At 36.5% G+C, this 20,344-nt stretch overlaps 1 protein-coding gene across 1 annotated transcript in view; it reads left to right on the plus strand.

The window, feature by feature from the left end:
• ALKAL2 (ALK and LTK ligand 2) overlaps positions 1 to 18,722 on the plus strand; it is a 67,780-nt gene extending 49,058 nt beyond the window's left edge. Inside the window, exon 6 of the mRNA XM_044073587.1 lies at positions 17,925 to 18,722. The gene's annotated coding sequence lies outside the window, so the exon portion shown is untranslated. The remainder of the gene's footprint in view (positions 1 to 17,924) is intronic.
• The last annotated feature ends 1,622 nt before the right edge of the window (positions 18,723 to 20,344 follow it).

Genomic DNA, 20,344 nt, shown 5'->3' on the forward strand with positions numbered 1-20,344 from the left:
CGGCTTTATAAAAGTACCAAGTGACATGCTAACAGTAGCAATCCAATGTGATACCCCCACTTGTACAAATGTTTCTTATCCGAAAAAGATCTGCTGCCTGACAACAACCATCTACTTGTTTCATGGGGAAAACATGATCAAAGTAAAAAATTCAACAGCAAACAAGAAACAAACTCAAGATACATTGCTTAAAGGATTACTGCACAGGTTATAGACCACACATGATAGACTGGCATTCTGTTTAGTTTACGGGTAAAGCCTGCAAAGATGACTGCAAGTCTCCAACAAATGTAATGAGCTTCTGAAAATAGTGTAATCCTGTCCTTTATTACAAATACTGTCATGTGCATTTCAATACCTGAGTCTTATACATTATCTAGTTATGTAAATATTTTCTGCATGGCAACAACAAAAAGGCTTTCAGTGTTGGTAATTCTTTAACAGTATGCTTATTAAAGCTTACTTGCATCTTACAGTCTCAGACAAGCTTACCTGATGGTCATTAAAGCATTGCTACTTAAACACAGAGCAACAGGCACTGCAATAACATGCATTTTCTGAATAATAAGAAGCATAAATCAACAGTATAAAAATATGACAGAAAACCAGAACATTCTGCAAAATCAAGGACAGATGAAAAGTCACTGTAATACTTATGTCTACCTTGGATGGGGGGATACTCTGCACACCTACACTGCATAACTGCTCCTTTCCTTGCTTGGCCACATCCAGAGTCACTACATGGGGGAGTGGGGTGCAACAAGTATGTCACAATTTGAAATGTCTCTGGCTGACAGTGATGGCCCTTGCACATTTGTCATACCTCTCAACCTCAGAGCAAGAAATCTGGACAAAGCAATAAATAGAAGTGGGGCAAAGGCCCAAAAATAAGGACAATTTTTAAATATTGCTCTTATAAACTTAGAAAGATAATAGAATAGTAGGTCTTGTATTAGTATGACTTTCCTGAAGGGTATGAAAGCTGAAACTCAAATGTCTGTCATTATTTTCTAACTTCAATTTTTAATGATTTGCCACTAATTTGCCAGAAAACCACAATTTTATAAAAAATGGACCAAATGTGATGCAACAATATAAAATAGCCACACAATACAGCTGGGAACCTGTAAAAGAAGGGACTTTTTTAACTTTAGTACTCTTAAGTTGAGCAGCTGACAAAATAAGAGAATCTACATGCATTTCTGAAATAAAAGTAATCCATAACTCTGATCATTACAATTATTTATTAATTGTAAACCCTCAACATTTTCTTCCAAAATTGCCATTTTGCGGAGGGATTATTAGGGGGAGAGCAACATGTGGAGCCAAAGACGGGGACAGTTGACAGATTTGTATATACCTAAGTCTATAAAGTGATTTATTTGCACGTATCTCTCAACCTCTTAACACAGGAAATCTGGACAAGGCCAAATATATTTGGAGAACATACAGGCAGTACTAACAATTGCTCTTGTATAAACTTAGACAGTTGACAGAATAACAGGTCTTGCTTTAGCATGCATTTTTCTGAAGGGTATGAAGTCTGAAACTCAATGTCTGTCATTATTTAGTGACTTCATTCCTAAATGATTTGCCAGGAAACCACACATTTTATGAGGAGCAAACCAAAAATAAGAAGCAAAATCTATTCATTCTGTGAAAATCTGGACAGTGGAGAGGTATAGTTCAGACGGGGCTATCTTTGAGTTTGCCACTCTTCCCCCTCACAAAATCATGGTGGAATGGGTCCTCTACCCAGCAGATATTCCAATGTCCCATTACTTGGCTGTTTCACCCCATTTACCATAAACACTGTAATGTGCATACTGCTTTACTTCTACGATGATTTGGATTTCATTTAAAAGTTTTATTTTACATTTACAGTGCAAACACTAATAGAAATATGTTAAACAAACCAATGCAGTCTCATACATTCATTGGCTGTACTAATATTCACTGATAAACAGCTAAATATCCACAACTTCCAAAACTTTAAATTCAGAGTCTACAGACAAAGATCTTTCGGTTTTTCTACTGGCATTGATATGTCACTCTTACTACAGGATAAAACATGGCGTTCTTGGAAGCAGACAAACCACCTTAACATCACAGTGAGTTCCCTGTCTTCAGAAGAAAAATGCAAATCACAATGAACACAGCTAAAACAACATTTAGTTGTACAAAACAATTTACTTTACAAAAGAACAATATATTCTGCTGGTGCAAGTTAAACAAAATTATTGTTAGTTTCCAAACAAATTTACAGTTTAGTCAACATCTGCCTCTATATAGCATCCGTGCAGATTTATTGAAAGTCTATTTGAAACCCTGCATAACTTAAACTAAATAAGTCAACCTTGTTGTAATGCCTCTTACAAGTTTCCAGGTTGCCTTCTAGAACAGTTGCTAAACTGTAATGGATGCAGTTTTGTAGAACCCTTAGCTTGGGGAGAATAAGAGAGACAGACAGACAGCTGGGCTGTGGAGCCTTGCATTAGCTATAAATGGTAAAGTTCTGCTTTAGGCAGTCACAGATACAAAGAGTTGCAGTAATACATGCAGGAAATAACAATCAAGTGAGAGACCCTTACATAGAATTATGTCCTTAATGAGGCTAGCATTCCTATGAAGAAAGCACTGAGAGATAAGAACAGTTGAAACCAGGTCCTTCAGTTAGTTATCAAGAGGTACACCAGAATTCCATACTCTTGACACAATTTATAGCATGTTACACCCTGATTCAAACCTGGAGCATTTGAGTTCTGATGAGTGGTATTCATTACAATGGTAAATGCAGGGATTCTTGAGCTCAAGTCATCCAGTGATACATGCAGTCTATGTCATCTTTCAAGGAATGTATGTTGACATACTAAGTCTTGGTTAAGAGAGTTACAACTGTATGTCACTGGTGTGATAAGATTTGCCAAGTTGACTGCTAGGAATGAGTTGAAATGTACACTCTCTAGCAGATTAATGTGATGCCAGCCATGCTCAGTCCTTTTTCTGACCCACCTTAGCCTGAGGGATTTAAATTTGCAAAATATCTCAGCAATCTGGTGTGTGCTGAAGTAAGAGAATTTGTGAATGAGTACAGTCTGTTACTTCATGCATATCATTGGTACAGGCAGGATTACAGCATACTCAGAGCTCTCCATATTACAACTGATCATAGGCAACGCTTAATGACTGGAGTCTTATTCACAGACCTAAAAGAATAAAAATTTGGTAAATCATTGACCATTCTGAAGAACAGCTTATTATCTTAGCTTTGGTGAGGGACCACTTGCTTGTTTATAAACTGTCTACAAAACAGACCAGTCAAGGTTCAGTTAGGTAACGTTTATAAATAAGCATTGCCACCATTGTTATGTAACACAAATGTGCCCTTGGACCCATCCTTTATTCTCTGCATATCATTTGCTTAACTTCAGATCTTAATCACCTTAATTCTTTAGGCTGATGATGTAGCTGTAGGCCTTTTTCTAATGTGTGCATTTTAAATGCATTTACAAGATAATCAATACTATTTGCAAATAGCCAGAGTCCAAAGAATTACTGCTACTGAAATTACCCTGTGTAAAGAAATCAACATTATATTCCATTTTAAATATCTCCCTATCTGATTAGACCCAGCCCTTATTTTTCCTACCACACCAAAATAATCACAGACTGTCCAATATCTATTAAAATGATTCTGCAAACTGAGTAGATTCCGACCTTCTGACAGCTCTAGATCTATTATAAATAGATCTGGAAAACTACATCTGAATATACCCTACCATCCAAAGTACTTTCCTCTACAAATTGTGCTTATCTTCCAAAAACAGTATTAAATAAAGGCTGGAGATGTTTTACCCTAGCTGATACAAGACAGTATCATTATATTACCCTACAAATGTCAAGTGGATGCCAGTGACTGAAAGAGCAGCACAAAGTGTTATTTCAGCTCTTACTTTCAAATTATTACATATTAACTATCGCCCCCATTCAGCATATAAATCCATATTCAACATGTTAATACATCTTACATTATCAAAGCTATGTCTGATGTACACAAATGAACACTATTTATATTGTCTGCTTCTGAATGTTGATTATTTAAACCTGTTTTAGCTATATGCAGCTGCCCCCCATATCCATTCAAAACAATTTTCAGCTGTTATTTTCTAAGTCTCAGTTATTTTCCCACATAAGAAGAGCTACAATGAGCAAATATTTAATGCAGAGCAAATTTGTCTGTGTTCTGATCTATTAAAGTTTACTGTCATTTTGTGCATATTTTTTACAGGCCTGTTTCTGAACATGTGAAAATTTATTTTCCATGTTACTGATTATGATTTTGCAAATAATGTATGTCAAAATTTAATAGCAACAAATTTAATCATAATAATTTTCACACAGTTAATAGACTACTGTAAACATTAATAATTATGCATATTTATTATTAGTCAGCAAATATTTTTGTGTTGGTTATATGAATCTACTTCAGAAGATCGACATTTTAGAACATCAACCTTCTAAAGATCTAGATGAAATGGTCAACATTTTGAAATGTCTAAAAATGATAAAACATCAAGCACTTTGTTTTTGTAGAGGGACAAGCCCTCTGCACCTCCCACACCCCATGCTAATTATATATACCAACTCCAGGATTGCACTTCAGTGAGCAAAATGGCAACTTCCCAGATCCCCACTGTTCTGCAATCTCAGTGGAAACAGTCTTTCTGCACTAATTTGCTGTCAACATTTCAAAACATTAACCATTTTGACTATATCTTTAGAAAATCAGCTTTCTGAAATGTCAATCATTTATAGAGGACCCATATGTACATATTTAAAAATGTACTTTACTTTCATGGACTGGTCTGAGGCTACAGAAGTTCTTTGGACCAATTAACTTACATGATAAATAAATATATTCATTAAATACATAAACAGCATCTGAGTATATCATATAGCAAAATAAGAAGATACAATGAAGCATTATTAAATATTTATTACATTTGTTAGATATTATAATAGTGCAATACTGGGCTGTATCACAATTTGAATTGTGTCCAGAGTAACAGAGATCATACATCTACTGTGCAGGGCATTAGCATAACCATGCCATCATTGTTCTGTCCATGTGCAGAAATATTGCCTTAAAGTAGAATTTAGCCTGGTTAGGAATGTGTACAGGAATGTAGCAAGAAAGGTAAAGGGTAGTGGGAGACAACAGGTATGGGAAAAAGTTAAGATTGTTGTGGATACACACACACACACACACACACACACACACACACACACACACACACACACACACACACACACACACACACACACTCACACATACACCCACTTACCTGCGATCAACACACACAGAGATACACACACACACACACACACACACACACACACACACACACACACACACACTCACACACACTAGTACCTGAGTGAATCCAGCTCGCTCTGGATGGCCAGTTCCCAATCCCAGTACCTGAGTGAATCCAGCTTGCTCCTGATGGCCAGTTCCCTACCCCATCCTTCATTCAATTCAAAAGTCTGCAGCAGCAGCTCCTGTTTCAAGTCAGTTCATCATCCCATGCCAGTTCCCTGTCCCATCCTCCATTCATTTCTAAAGTCCGCAACAGCAGCTCCTGTTTCAAGTCAGTTCCTCGCCTCATGCCAGTTCCCCATCCCTGGAATAAATAAGCCAGTTACCCATGCTGAGTTCATATTGCTGCAGCTCCTGTTTCTCGGTGCCGGTATGCCACGCATGTGTGTGTGCAGTGCCTCCTGCCTCCTCTAGCTCATTCCAAGCATGCACAGACTGCAGACCTTGCAGTCTGATCCCCTTCCAGTCGATGTGGTTGCAACCACATAGACTTCTGGGGCATCTGTAGACTGCTGCCTTCTTTCCAAATCCAGACTGATTAAACAGAAGCCCAGATTCAAGTTTATGAGCATGCATGCATGGAGTTCCGGGATTTTATTTTATTTTGGTTTACAGCTGGGACTTTTTTTTTTTTATTTCGGTGGGATTTTATTTTTTTATTTTGGTTTACAGCTGGGGGGGCTACAGTCCTGCAGTCCAATATCACGAGCCGCCACTGGATAACACATATGTGTAAGATTCTGGCTCAGTTTCTAGTAGAAGGGGCAGTGTGGGAACTAGATGTCAGATAACCAGATGTATGTGATGTCATTCTGTAATCTAGCACTGAAATGATGTTTTAATACTAGAGGAGACAGAAGTCCCAGGGCAGTCTGTTTGTGAAACTTGACAAAGAAGGACCACTCACCCACTTCATCTTGACTTGTTCTAGTAAGTGAACTAGGAGCAGTAATTCTTTAGAACAGTCTGGAAAATATAGTGAGATTAGTTAAGTATTGTATTTATGCATCTGTTTGAACCTTTCCATCTGTATTATTTTTAATATTTCTTGTGGTTGAACCTCTGGTGTTTATTGTAAATAGATATTTAGTATTTTCATTCACTTATATTACTTATTAAATATATTTAAACTTTTCATTGTGGCTGGTCTTTTAGAAAGCATTTTAACCTTTGAGAATACTTATATTCATTTGGTGATACTCTGGCCACTCCTGAAAGCCTTGCTCCATTGGTCAAACACTAACGTTTATATTAGTATTCATTTTACTCAGTATAATTGGGCACCCTTGTAAGAGCCTTAGAGTAGCTCTCTTTAGAGTGTTCTGGTGGGAGTATCTACCTTATAGTCTGGGCAAAGGGGGCATACCTGGTAAATCTGTGCCAGCCTTTCCCAGGTGTGTGTGTGTGTGTGTGTGTGTGTGTGTGTGTGTGTGTGTGTGTGTGTGTGTGTGTGTGTGTGTGTGTGTGTGTGTGTGTGTGTGTGTGTGTGTGAAAATCAGACTTCAAAGAGTATGTGTGTCAGCTACTTGGAGCAGGGACACAGAACACTGAATTCACAGAGAGAGTGGTGGTGGAGGACTTGGCTTGGAAAACTCAGCTGAGGACTCAACTCTACAGCTGTGTCAGTAGAGAGTCTTATTTGGGACCTGGTGAGAGAGAGTGAAACCCAGCACCAGAAAGGGAGTGTGTTCACTGTGTGCCGTTAAGTGAAATTGTGCTTGGTGCAGAGAGCTGCATCTGAAAATACTGTGTATCTATTTTTGTTCCAAGTGAACAACCCTCACCAGTGTCCGTGGTGAGGATTGAGACTCCTTGATCACTGGCCCAGTGAAGGCACGTCACAGATGTCATAACACAGAAGGCAGAAAACTTGTCTAACACTGTTCTTTGGTATGTGATTTAGGTGACATTATTCAGAAGTATGCCTTACACCTCTATGCATATGAAAAATTGTGGACATTGTCTCAACAATTATGGAACTATATTAATTTCACACTTTTAAATACAGACAAAAATGAGGCTTTATTTTTTTTTTTAAATCATATTTTTTTTGCCATAGTTGATCTTGCAAGTTGTACCCTGCAACCATTTTCCATGACTGAATCCTGATTCTTCTCTCATTTAAGTACAGTTAAAGGCATCATATGAGTTTATAATGTATCAGGACTAAATTCAGCCTAGTCTTGTTTATTTATTTACATGTGTGTTCATTTGTCTTATCAGGCAGGTATGACAGATTAGAGAAAGATATAACCCAAGAGTCTAGTTAAGTGACTTGTTCCAAATAGCACAGTATGCAAGTATAGAAAATGGAATCAAACTCAGTAAATTAGAATGAAGCATACTGTCATCCTATAGCCTTAACTGTTTCCACTCTAGTGCTAGATGACAGAGGATCAGAAGTACTGTATGTCTCGCTATAGGAAAGTCATTGTTGGTGTTTACAAAAAAGCCATAACAACACAGGATATCTTGATATTGTGGTAGGGGTGTCAGCATCAACACAATAAAAGACTGAAGTATTTCGGCACCCCTTTTGTGCAGCAACTTGTAAAGGAAATACAGAAACTACAAGACAGACAGACTGTGTATTAGACTATTAAGTTTACAGCCCATTGGTTAGATTACTAAAACTCATCTCACATTTACAGTTTGAGTTTTCATTTGCTCAAGATAGATAGGAGTGGGATGCTACTGGTTGTAAGTGCCTTCTTAATGGATAATCTGCTCTCACAACAGTCCAGAGAAAAAGCGAGATAGACTTCACACTGTTCATCATTGCTAACTCTTTCTCCAAAGTACACCAACGTCAGAGTGAGAATAATTACATGGGGGGGGTCTGGCCTTCCATATAGGGAATATGAATTAGAAGTGTTGCAGTTGTTTGTACTGTTAATGAACTTGAGCACTTCTTATATGAGTTTCATAGTACACAAACTCATGTAATAAGATAATTATTTCTGAAGCAAATCAGTCTGATACAATGAATTGCCTGCTATATTTGTAGTGTGAGATTTATAGTGTAGTAGAATCCATTAAACTGCAGGCAATTAATATAACTATTATGTGCTACATCATAAGCACTGCTATATCTGTTACTCTGTAATGTATCACGCATTTTGGCAGAGTGTACTCTAAACCTAGGACTAGCATTGAAAATACTTTGATATTAAACCCACTTTGTAGTTTTATATAGTCTATTGAATCAGCTGTCATGCAAAGGAGATGGTGTAAAGCAGTGCATGTAAGCCTCTGTGTCATTTACATCATCTGAGTTTTGCAGCCTTCTCATCCAAATACGTACACTAGACGTTACTACACATGTCAATGCATGGCTGCTCCAGCATTATTATGTGTTGCACAGTACTTTTTGGTGTACCTGCTATTACTCAGGTGCTGGTGGCGAAGATGTGTTTATATTCTGCATAAATGGTTCTGCTGATAAGCATTATACAAAGTACCACCTTATGAAATAATAAAAAAATTCAGTTTTATGAATCTATAGCTAATGTATATATTTCAGTATAAAATATACTGAGTATGTATCTGTATGTGTGTGTGTATATATATATATATATATATATATATATATATATATATATATATATATAAAATATATGTATATATATATATATACACACACACACACACTTAAATACAAAAACTGGCAACCTAAGCAAATCTGACTTGTGTAATCTAAAAAAGAAGACTTCAACTACCACAGCAAAGAGCAGCGTAAAAAAAACTGAAATGGAATTCACTGAAGTTGCGGAAGTTGTTACTGAGGTCCATGCGCTTAGACATACATTTGATAAACCATACTTTGCTGAAAGATCAGCTGACAATGTACACTACTTCTATGGGGCAGGTGAGAAGGAGTGGTGTTCACATATTCAAGTGATATTGTGCAAAATTGTTGAAAGGAATTGACATGCCCTTATGTCAGACCTGCATTTAAAGGAAGTTCTGGGTTCGGAATCACAATTTTCTTTTTGCAACAATCAGTCACATAAGCATGTTCTGTGTTACAGGACTTTCCATAAACCTTCTTTGATTTGTTCCAATTGGCTTGTTATGTTTCCATGCTGTTTCTGTAATGCCTGCAAGTATATATTTGTCACTAGCAGTATTGGGCTTTCTGCCTGTAATTCTTGTATAGATATTGTTTTTTATGCCAATTGCAAAGAGTGCCAGTGTTGTTTACTTGGCTTTGTGTCAAACATGTGATTCTTACTAATATGTTGGCAAAATGAATAGGATGCTGAAGGAAAGGATTCTGGAGCATATAGGGGATATTAGGAATAACAGGATGGCTAACACTTTAGCGAAAAATTTTGTGGAACATGGTGTTGCTCATTGTTTTAAGTTTACCATTTTTGAAATGCTAACTGAGGATTTATGGGGAGGTGATACTGTGAATAAGACAGAGTGCAGAGAACTGCATTGGATTATTAAATTGCAAGCCAATGTTAAACCTGGCTTAAATGATATTATACCATGATCCCCAAAGCGTGCCGCTGCGGATTGGCCAGCGGTTCGTTCATCGAAGTTATACTAATGGAAAAGGCGTTTTCCGTCAGCTTTTTCCAGTTCCATCGTTATACACAAGCTTTTATGGTATTTATATATAGTGGGTTATTTTTAAACAGCTTTTTAAACAAGCAATCGAGGATAAACCTTGCTTATCGTTAAAAAGTCTATGTTTAACCCGAGTGAGGCAGTGTTGAGCAGTGTTTAACGAGCAAAGCAGGAGAAAGCAAGATCTTGAGTATGAGTTTAATATAAATGGATGAGTTTAACATTACAGAGATAGACGCAAATAAACAACATTGTCCGTTGTTTATTATTTAAAACATCATAAAACTATAGCTAATATATATAATCTACTCTTTGCTTTCTTATTTTCTTTCTCCGTTTTTTTATCATCTACATCGCCAACCGCGCTTGGTGCCGCGGATCGGCGAAACAGGCGAAACAACAGACATATGTTACTATTTAAGAAAAGTAACAGTTTCTTTTCTTATAAAAGTATATTATTCTTTAGGTTATAAGTCATAGTGGGTATAATAAATATTAAATATTATTGGTTTGTTTGGTCCCTGGGCTACCCACACTACTAACCAATTACAGCATTACCCATTGTATAGTATTTCTTTAAGGCCAGTGCTTCATAAGTGTGGCCTGCCTCATTGAGTTGATTGCCTTAGTAATTGTGTTTTAGGAATGAGCAGTAGATGTCACTATTGATGTCATATTTAAATGATGTGTCTGCTGTATGTGTTTTTATTAGTTGGTTTTTAGGCTCTTGTGTGTTAATTGGTGCAGCTCTCTTGATAAAGTCTGTAGTTTGCTGTTTTGTATTAAGATCTGAGGAAGTGGTTTTCCACAAAAGCGCTCACCTTTTGCTATTAAAGGTTTTGTTTTATTTCTATTTCAGTTTGTTTTTATTACACTGCTCTTTGCTCCTTGTTGCTATGGTGATCAAAGTCTTCTTTTTTTGGATTATACATTGTTGTAGATTTGTTCGACCTTTGCCCGCAGGTGCTCCTGTATATCCTTCAGATCTGATTTGTCACAGTTTCTTTACAAAATGCAAGCTGAATATAAAATATACAAAACTAGAAAACAAGATTAATATCAGAATATTAAAAAGTGTATTTAACTGAACTGTAGTTGACAATACATGTAACAGTTTACATTTCCTGTGTTAATTCAGACATTTTTAGTTGCAGCTAAGCAAAGAAAGCATGGCACCTCCTGATTCATAAAACATGAGTTAGTGAAGGTAAGCATGTTTAGAGTCAGCAATCTCTGGTGAGTGTCTGAATGATCCAGGAAAGGCAGCTGTCAATTTTGAGGAAGATGGCGGCCATCTTTAGGCTCAGTATTGCATGCTGTGGCTAAAGTGAGTACTGTAATCCACTGCGTACATAATGTGCTGCACAAATATTTACTGCCAGAAGTAGCACATGTGATTGATGTGTGAAATTATCATAAATAGTTAAATAAATAGATGTCTACCTTGATTGGTGAGCACTACCCTTCATATCTCATTGCAATATCCAGCTGTATATTTAAGTAAGATATAACTGTTTAAGCCATGTTGCAGCTTAATGCAGCAGATGCAGCTGCTTGTATAATCATTCACAGATTCATAGATAAGTACTAGGCTAGCAACCCTTGTGGGCCATTTTAAACCTAGCCATTTTCCCTTTCTGTGCTTGATATAAACTATCTCATTTAGCTATAGATTGGTCTTACCCATACCAGGGACTGTAATTATATATTACCTGTAATGAGAATAACTGGGATCATGGCATAGATAATTTGAGGGACCCATGCATGAGATAAAACATTTAGCATTCATGAAGCGTCTGTGTGAGCCTTCTTTCTAAATTTCATTGTCACAGTGAAACAGTATGCAACAGCTTAAAAAACACATTTACTGAGCTGTTATATTTGGTTTATTTATCCAGATCACTTTTCTTAAAACATTTTTCTCAAATAAGTAATGAAAGAAAATATAGCTTGTATAAAAAGATGTTATAAAACTGGACCTTTAAATCTTGTGTTGTACGTAAATGTTTTGATTCATTGTTCTACATCTTTTTGTCTCTAAAACAAGTTGTCTATTGCTCAGAACTCAGAATTTTACAAATTGTATGGTTTAAAATACAAAAGCAGAAAGGGTTTCTATACTTTAGCAATTATTTTCAACCCGATATTATTTCTAATTGGCATAGCTCTCATTCTTGCCTTTGGTAGAGGATCAACAAAAGCCTGGCCAGAGTTCTCGTCTCTAAAAATAATGCAAGGCCACTATTAACTTACCATCTTCAGGCCCATCTTTGTGCATAAGTATTATGAATAATAATAATAATAATAATAATAATAATAATAAAGTAATAATAATAATATGCATTAAATATTTGTCTTGTACAGTATCTCATTTTATTCTTACTGTTGTTATGTGGAGATTTTCTCCCCGGGCCTCCAATGAAAAAAGGTTATGCCCAGTTGGACCATCCCAGTTAACAAATGTCAAATAAATAAATAAGAAACACATTCCACAACTGTAAAATCTTTTGATGGTTTGTTCAATAAGATGTTTGCTGAAGTACAGTTCCCAGGTTGGATTAGTGGGATACAAATGAATGTTCTAGACTCTGTATGTAAGGTTTTATTACTGTCTGTCCTTTTGTACATTATTACTGTCCTCCTGTTTTTTTACCATCTCTTATATCTTCCTTATTTTCCTATATCTTCTCCTATATCTTTCTATTAATCTGTGCAATATGAGTAATGTTATTTAACTTTGCAAGTGGTTGGGGGCAGCCCAAAAACAGACAGTCAGGCAGACATTTGCCCAAATGGCATGAACAAATTCTTTTAAGAGGAAGTTGTAATATTTTATAAAAATGAGTATCAGAATAAAAAAAAACACATAGCTAAAAAGCAACTTATTTATAATAAATAGCAGTGAAGAATTACCCTGTGAAAAGGTGAAGACACTCACTGAGTACATTTAGTAGCTCGGTAGTATAGATATTTATTTATTTGTTTATTTATTTATCTGTCCCTGACATGCTTCCAGCTGACTATCAGCTGTTTTCTATTTCTCCTATACTCCTAAATTTTGTGCCTGATAATACTCCCCTTTCCAGGGATGGGATTGCCTCAGCTGTCAGTGGGTTAGGAAAAGACGTCGAAGTGGAGAAAGCCATTGTCAATCTCTCATATGCTTATATGCATGTATGGGCATTTTCTTAGCCCTTAATCTACCTAGACAGCTGATATTATACAGTAAGGTTGGACAGGCAGTGAGTCTTTGCCCATGAGGATGTCTTCCACAGACCCTAATGCTTTCTTAACTCCTTGGTCATCCTACCCACTCAGCCCTGCAATTGTGGCCTCCATCAGGGCTCGATCCATCTGCAGCACCAAAATTATTCACTTTCCGGATAGGCATGCTCAAAACAATCTAATCTTCTTCTTCTGGCTTTTTCCCGGTTAGGGGTCGCCACAGCAGATCGCCTTGTCCGCACATTGAATGGCAGTGGAGTTTTACGGTGTCGAGTTGCCAGCCCGGCACCCAACCTTCCACAGAAGGCACACTCACGCACACCTAGGGCCAATTTAGAGTGTCCAATCCACCTGCAGCATGTCTTTGGGATGTGGGAGGAAACCGAAGCACCCGGAGGAAACCCACGCGACCACAGGGAGGACATGCAGACTCCGCACAGAAGGCACCCCAGCCGAGGATCGAACCGGAGAACCTCTTGCTGTGAGGCGGCAATGCTAACCACTGCACCACCGTGGCTGCCCCTCAAAACAATCTAATAATATAATAATAACATTAGTACTTACTTTGCCACTGCTTACTTATCGCATACTAGGTACTACTATACTATTTTCGTTTATGCTAGATCAACAGGGAAATATTTAGTCTAGAAATTAAAAGATGAAGCCAGACTTAGCATACGTAGTTCAGGTAAGGCAGAAAACAATGTGACCTGGAATAAAATGCGGTATAGGTGAACTAGTTATATTAACTTGCATTGTTTCCCTTAAAGTTTTGACAAGTAATATATACTTATTAATCATCATGTAATTCCATTATACAAGAGAAACATTTCAGCATTAGTTGCTGTTCTATTAAAATGAGCCCTTATAGACAAAACCAGGATACAAAGGCCCCACTAACAGTTAGCAGCAGAAAACAATCTAATAATAAAGACAAAATGCTTTCATTAGTGTTGTATGCTTTTCTTTGAAATTGTGACATAACATTGGAGTTATTACTTCTAAATCATTTAAAAAGGAGTAAATCAGTGACAGAAATAAATCTAAGACAGTAATTACAGATGCCATGACTTAGGGAAATTTAAATATGCTGTAATTGTAGTCCTTTGTTCTGTGTTCCAACATAAAGTTCTTTTCAAAATACAGAAAGCTCATCAAAATGTTTCTGCCAAATGAGCATAGCCATCAATACTGCCATGATACAAAGTTTGAAAGGCCAAGGGCAAACTGCGTTGATGGATTTGATTATAGCTGAAAGGATTCCAGAAGTTATTGCTGGCACAACATGATGTGTGGTGTTACTATGGTAAATATGCCTGCAAAACAACCTAATGCCCTAAAATAAAAAGCTGTACACTAAGCACATTGTGTTATACAAGATGTCTCATGACTCCACAGAATACTGCAAGTGCATGGAAGTACATGGCATTAGATTTTTTTTTATAGCAAAGTTTAGAAGAAGCATGGAGGATTGATATAAACCCAAAGGGATCCTGAGAGGTAAAAATACTTGTTTTGTGTACAAGTATGACAGTGTTGCTTTCTTGAGATTGGGAAGTCTGTCCAGTTTTGGGAAATGTTTATGAAATGCTGTAAAGAGAAGCTTTTATAAGTGCATTGGTATGATTCGTGAACACTGTACCTCATGGAGAAGGGCTAATACACCATAGAATTATATGTCACATCCCTTAGCAATTCATAAAGACAGTTACACGATGGGCAGGGAGCCTATACATGACCTCACCACACTGTGTCATCATAGTACTCCATGCACAGAGCACGTATGCAAATGACCCTCCCTCAGGATCATAAACAGGTCAGAAACACTACACCAGCTGTATATAGATTGATCCCAGCTGAGTAAGTTGCGGGACTAGAACTATGTTCCTACAGTTGATATAGTGTATCTGACTGCAATAATCTCTCATTCACTGTCAGTTTGCTGTGCAGCTTATATAGCTGAGCAGCAACTCCGGCAGAGTTGTAAAACAAAAATTTGCTTTGCAAAGTAGCAAAAACCCTACAGGGAATGCTGTACCCTGTGGTTCAGGCAAATCTGCTACTGTAACCATATGTTCCCACCTCCACACAGTGATGCAGCTAAGCTCCACTCATGGGAGGTCTCATAGCACCAGATTCATTATCATATTCTAATAAGTGCCAGTCTCCACCCACAGCCCCTTTTTCCCATTTTTGCACATGGGTTGGGATGTCACTTTAACAGTGACAATCATCTAGAGCCAAGGTGGCTAGCCCTGCCGTGGTTGTTCTTCCATGCCACTCACTGACACCTATGACCAATTTGGAGTGCCCAGTCCACCTACAGCATGTCTTTGGAATGTGGAGGAAAGCAGAGCACCTGGCAGAAACCCACACAAACGCAGGGAGGACATGCAGACTCCAATCAGAAGGCATCCCAGCTAGGAATCAAACCAGGAAACCTCTTGCTGTGAGGTGACAAAACTATATGCTGTGCCACTGTGCCGCCCTCATGTCTAATGAACAGAAAAGTTTTATAAATTGCTCTTTGGCATGATGGTGGATCACAGCGCAGTAGAGAATTAACTGTTGAGTAAAATACATCAGATATATCATACCTTACTAAACGGGGTTACACTGCTTCACTATCGTCCTATATGTTTCTACACAATGATTTAATCTGTAGTATTAATACACATACTACACCCCTGTCCACACTGCATGCATGTGCTACATTCATTCTACAGTATGCTGCCTGTCATTACTGCAGTCCAAGTCAATCACTTTAATGGTAGGAGGTATACTAAAGCTAGTACACAGAATGCATTTTGCAGCTGCACACCATGTTTATTAATAGCCTACATCATTTACTAAATTCTGACACACCAACCTTCTTGCCATCATAAACAAAAATTAGGAAGCTGTGTTAATCATTCAGTGACCACCATCCCATGCTTTTATTGCTGAGGAAAAAAATTAACAGGCAATGATAACTTATAATAAACAAAGAGAAAAGGCACATAAATATTTAAAGGGTGGTAGGCTAGAACTTTGCATATATATTCATATCTTTGCAAAAACATGTATAGTTCTGTGTGAATTTTTTTTTACCTGAACATTATAATCTCAAAAAAAAGTCAGCCTTTGGAGTTTGTATTTTTGAACTCTATCAGCTTTGAGGGTTTATATTTTTGAGCATATTTTTCTTTTATATTCATACATCAATCATGTAAGGCATAAGTCTTTTCTTGAGTTATGCTGGAACATATCATCAGTCTAGTTAATGATTTGCTTAGACTCACAAAGTATGTAAGTAGATAATGAAAGAAACAAGCCAGGGCTACTAAATGAAGTGAGTTAACACCTGAATATCGTTTCTCTGTATGTTATACAGTCATGCTACGGAACTGAATTAAAAAAGTAGCCATTGTACTGATCAAACTGCAGTCTTCATAAAGCCAACATTGATTTGATCATGTTTGTACTATCTTGAGGTTTCCTTATCTTTGGGAGAACCATTTACTTCAACTAGTCAAGTGCCATCAGAAGTACTCAGTCTGGGGATCTAAACTTCTTTGCCAAAATTAACAGAATAGTTTGGACGGACAAGTATATCTCACAGTGGATACCACTGCTGTGGAGCAGAGTCCCCATCCATGTAAAACAAATTCCCCATCCACATAAAACAAAGTTCATCCCTGTCCATATTCAAGCGCAATTTAGATCTATGGATGGGAAACAGAACATTTACCCCAAGACTGCCCCCTGTATAACTAATGGACAGAGACAGCTCCTAAATGCTTTATTCCATGCATGTGTCCCCTCGAATTATCTATGGTGTGATCCCAGTTGTTCTCATTAGGGGTAATATATAATTATTGACCATGGGATGGGTAAGCCAATCTATAACCAAATGGTATCATTATTTTGAGGACAAAAAGGGAAATTGGCTAGGCTTAAAATGACCTTCAAGGGGAGCTAGCCTAGTACTTACCTATGAATCTATGGAATTATTGCCAGGAAGTAAAATTACACCACACTGCACGTTTTCCTCAATCACAATTTTAAATATTGAGCACAAAATCACTGTTTGAATTTGTATGTTGTATTTCAATAAGTGATATCTAAATATGAGTGTGTTGAACATTTTACGAAAATATGATCTCCTACAACAATTGAGAAGATGCATTCAGGTTCATGGATGCATGGTCTTTAACATCAGCTATTTCCAGTAGTTTGTTATAAAACTTGATAAATATTTGCCTTGCTACTTTCCTGACAACAACAAGACTTGTATTTTAAATGTTTTAAAGTTCAGCTTGAAATGTATTTTTATCTCTCTCTCTTCTATCTCTCTCACTATATCATAGTTTACCTTTAGTGGGTTAACTGCTTTACTACAAAATACAATAACAAACTGCTTAATCTGAACATAAAATATATTGATACCCATATTGGAAGTGCAGCATTGTATTTAGTTGTGTGCTCAGTATAGATTCTATAAGTACTGGAAGGTATTACCTTTCATGTTTGTGCCCCATTATGTCCAAGGCATGCAATAATATATGTACTATGCACAAACGTCTTGTACCTTTCTGCTTATTTAACTGGTCATATGAAATAGCTTGTGTTGCAAAGCCATAAAATTATACACTGCATTTTGCATTGCTAACTTTAATTGTCTAAAAACTATTAATGTAAAAAAAGTCAGATTTCATGACCAATACAAAATTAATGTATTACTTTTTTTTTTTTTTAACAGATGACGATAGCACAGTATAAGGAACCCAACTCTAAGTACTTAGATAAAGTGCCTTGGAAACCAACATGCAAGCCAACAGGGAATTAAATAAGTTTATAGCATATTCCATTGTGAACAAAGATTTATTTTTGCAGACTGATGGACTACTTCCATTTACTCCTTTACATATGTTTTGTATGTTGCCAGCACTGTTTACAAGTCTGTAGTAATATTGTTATGTTCAAAGAACAGTCGACTGTATATGGTGTTATACAATGTACTAAAAATACACACACTTCACAGCTGAGTGCACTTCTGCCAAACATATAAACATTTCTATTCACAGAGACAACATCTTGAAGCAATTTCTACATTTTTTAATGTGCAGTCTCCATAAAATGTCCTGTTGACACCTGCGCATCCTAAAATTGTGATGGAATATGCTTTGCGGCATTGGTTATTGTTATTTGGTATAGTTAATGCTTATGCAGTCTAAAACTGTTTGCTGGGGTACAACAGCAGTATTTATTTATGAATTTGAATGTTCGGGTCACATTGTACCCCAACTTCAGATTATAAATTGCATGACAATTTCCTTGTGTTTTGTCTTTGCAAGACATTGTCTTTTTAAAGCAGGCAATACAGTTGCAAATTAATGGCTGAAAACAACATTCTAAGAACCAACATTAGTGAGCAAGTCTCTCACTTTCAGACATGGTGGAGTACATATTTGTATAAATATATACAAGCTAATGTGATTGGTCTCCATGTACATTAAATGTAAAAACAAACATTCCAGCTATCATGTGCAATATGTAAATACTGTAAATAATATATATATATATATATATATATATATATATATATATATATATATATATATATATATCACTCAAAAATAAAGTGTTTGGTATATGAAATTAATCTTTGGAATGTTATTAATCTTTACAAATCTGTGAAACAATAATCCAAGCCTGGTAAAATTCTATATTCATGCAATTTTCACCTCTTTATATAAGTAGTTAATATTTAGTGTTTTTCTCTACTTTTGTCTGATATAGGGAATGTCCTTTGAGTGGCATCCATATGCAGATAAGGCCCATGAATACATTTTTCATTATCAGTACAGCTCAGAATTCAACATATTAGGGTACATGGTTGCATGCAGTACAATTCAGCATATAAAACAAAATTCAGGAAGCGAACAGCATGTGTACATTTCAATTCTGTTTTTTAAGTGAAGGTAAAAAATGAAAATCTTTGCAGTTATCTTCTACAGAGATATAACATATGTAGTTGTAAGTCATAGTAACACAACAATCAGGTAGAGATTTTAGTTGGTATTAACAAGAACAGTCAGAGAGCTTTAGGAAATGTTTTCAATGGAAGCTAGTTTTGCTGAGATATTTGTAGCATATTTGCCTAACACATAACATTAGCAATTTTTAGAGTTAACACAACACTAGAGTTTATGCACAACATGTCCATTGCTTTCATATTGATTGTTACATCACCATGTCCTACAGAGGTATATTTGTACACGCATACATCCCCTTTTATTTATGTTCTCCAGGAAGAAATGTTTTTAATAACTTTATGCATCAGGAGTCTATCACATGTTACTAAATCTAGGACTATTTTGTTTCTTTAGATTAACATCATAGATCCTCTGTCTTTTAATAATTAAATGATTTGTTATTTAATATAGTGTATCTTTCCAACATAAGTTCAATATCATCTCCAGGGGGTTCCAAAAGCTCTTTACTTTAACCTACAAGGGTACTTTGGATCTCCCCTCCTATGGGGTCATACACTTCCAGCAGCATTATCGTTTGATAGTGAAGAATATTTCCAGACATCCATTCATCTACCAGTGGAAAATGGATTTGCCATTCCTTCAGTGGTACTATACGGGTCATCTATTTATCAGCCGAATGTCTGTGGTCAGACACTGATCTTGGAGTCTGGTACTAGTGATTTATCAGACATTTTAGTTTTATTGGCTTAGTTGCCATTTTTCAGTTGGATGATGTTTTGCTAACACTTGTATGGAAAACCTCTCAATAGCCAGTCACTTATGTGATGAAACTGGTGGGTGTGTACTCATTTTTCAAATCAAATTTTAATAACTGAGTCTTGACCTTAGGTACATATTGAAGGACGACATGGCAGATGTAACATTTGAGGCTGCATGAGCAGCATATATGCAGGTGAAAAGAAAATTATCAGCCTTGTTTTGTACAAGTATGTTGTCTTGCTTAGTGGCCTTAATTGTCTCATTAAATGTTTATGCATATGTTTCTGCTAGCTCACTGCTAATTAGGTGGTGGGGAGCAAATATAAAATGTTCTTTTCCTTCTGTTTAATGATGCCCTTAAACTCTTCCAGTATAAACTGTAATTCATCATTAAGTCAAATATTATCAGGCATCCCATTTATTA

This window comes from Protopterus annectens, chromosome 1.part1 (genome assembly GCF_019279795.1).
Source record: "Protopterus annectens isolate FY-2018-M chromosome 1.part1, PAN1.0, whole genome shotgun sequence".
NCBI classification, from domain to species: domain Eukaryota; kingdom Metazoa; phylum Chordata; order Ceratodontiformes; family Protopteridae; genus Protopterus; species Protopterus annectens.